General features: G+C 34.7%; 1 protein-coding gene across 1 annotated transcript in view; it reads left to right on the forward strand.

The window, feature by feature from the left end:
* LOC101630485 (transmembrane protein FLJ37396) overlaps positions 1-1,373 on the forward strand; it is a 74,256-nt gene that overhangs the window by 51,795 nt on the left and 21,088 nt on the right. The gene's annotated exons all lie outside the window — the stretch shown is intronic.

The following is a 1,373-nucleotide window of genomic DNA, read 5'->3' on the forward strand; positions in this document are numbered from 1 at the left end:
CCGACAATATATATTTTTAATTAAAAATTTTTACTCCCTTTCCACTAAGACTCCCTAAAATTCATTATATTGTCTAGAGCTGAGATCTGGTAGCAGAGAGAGAGAATATTGAGTGAGGAGTCAGGGGCCTGGACTCATGTTGAGGCCTGCCATTAATTTGTTATGTGATTCTAACCAAGTCATTTAACCTCTCTAAGCTTCACTTCCCTATTTTGTAAAAGTGTGTTTGTGTATTGGGGGTGGAAGTGTGCTCAGTGATCCCTAAACACCCCTTCAGCCATAATACTTCGTAGTTGGACCTGTGGGCTGATGATTTATAGGTGTATATAGTTGAATTTTAATTTGCTTCCCTTTCTATTAAGGCCTTCATAGTTGATCCTTACTCTGGGTGGGTACTTGCTGTATGAAAAGGACTTTCAAGGGCCTGAACGCCAAAACTCTCTATTTCACAACTGTGCCTCAGCCTTCTAGCTTCTCCTTCTCAAACTAAAATTTTGTTTTATTTTAAATTAATCAAAATAATATAAAGAAGAATTTTAGCAGAACAGAAATGCAAAAAAATTACCTGAATATATCCACTCAAATGTATTCATAGTCATTATCTTTTAATTCAAGAGCTCTTCATACTCCTTTTTAATATAGTTGTAATTATATCCTTTTATACAATTACCCCCATTAATATTTGGTCATGCACTTTTCCATACTGTTAACTAGTTTTCATACTCACCTTTACCATCACATCAATTTCTTAGTGAATCATAACTATTATCACTTCCTTATTGAGAGGCATTCAAATCACTTCCAATTTTCAGTTTCTTTAGACATGTTATAAAGTATATGTCCATGCTTACAGATTTTTCATATATTGACTCAATTCCTTTTGATAGATTCTTGGAAGTGGAATCACTGAAACAAAACTTAAGTCTTTGTTTTGTTTTTTAAACTTCAGTCTTTGTATATATGCTGGCAAATGACTTTCCAAGAGGGTTGTGCCAAATTTTAATGCCAACAGTAATGCATGAGCATTCAAGGCCACTATAGCAGCAGTATGAGGAGTGAGAAGCCAGTGCCCGTGCCAGTATATACATGCACATACTCTGGTTTTTCTTCAGATCGCAAAAGTCTTTCATCTTCCCTAATATATACATTTAACTAAAAGGTGGCATTACACAGTTAAATTTAACTTTCTAGCTATATATTGACACTAAATATTCTTTCAAAGCTGCAATTTTGGTAAATATTCTGGGTTTTCCTTTTATTTCTTAGGAATCCTAATATCATTCCTACTCTGCTCATGAACTCTTCTAAATAAAAAAAATTGAGGCCCTCCCTGGTGGCGGAGCAAGTTAAAGTACAGCGCTAAGAAGCTAAAG

The sequence above is a fragment of the Condylura cristata genome, unplaced genomic scaffold, assembly GCF_000260355.1.
Source record: "Condylura cristata isolate star-nosed mole 26May11 unplaced genomic scaffold, ConCri1.0 scaffold00001, whole genome shotgun sequence".
In the NCBI taxonomy this organism is placed as follows: domain Eukaryota; kingdom Metazoa; phylum Chordata; class Mammalia; order Eulipotyphla; family Talpidae; genus Condylura; species Condylura cristata.